Source organism: Eimeria mitis, genomic scaffold (genome assembly GCF_000499745.2).
Source record: "Eimeria mitis Houghton genomic scaffold, Emh_scaff563, whole genome shotgun sequence".
In the NCBI taxonomy this organism is placed as follows: domain Eukaryota; phylum Apicomplexa; class Conoidasida; order Eucoccidiorida; family Eimeriidae; genus Eimeria; species Eimeria mitis.
The window spans coordinates 3,099-3,439 of NW_013573893.1; the positions used below are offsets into that span (position 1 = coordinate 3,099).

Here is a 341-nt window from a genome sequence, read left to right on the forward strand (position 1 = left end):
TTTGCTGGGGTCGTAGGGTTTACCCTTGCTGGGTATCTCGTTATGCGTCTGTATCTATGATGAAGTATTTAGTATTTAGACTCTAGGGTTTTCTAGGGTTTAGGGTTTAGGGTTTTCTAGGGTTTTCTAGGGTTTAGGGTTTTCTAGGGTTTAGGGTTTTCTAGGGTTTAGGGTTTACTTTGCTGGGGTCGTAGGGTTTATCCTTGCTGGGTATCTCGTTATGCGTCTGTATCTATGATGAAGTATTTAGTATTTAGACTCTAGGGTTTTCTAGGGTTTAGGGTTTTCTAGGGTTTTCTAGGGTTTAGGGTTTTCTAGGGTTTAGGGTTTTCTAGGGTTTA

At 41.1% G+C, this 341-nt stretch overlaps 1 protein-coding gene across 1 annotated transcript in view; it reads right to left on the reverse strand.

The window, feature by feature from the left end:
- EMH_0016320 (vacuolar ATP synthase subunit f, putative) overlaps window positions 1–341 on the reverse strand; it is a gene marked incomplete at both ends in the record, with an annotated part of 3,567 nt that overhangs the window by 1,419 nt on the left and 1,807 nt on the right. The gene's annotated exons all lie outside the window — the stretch shown is intronic.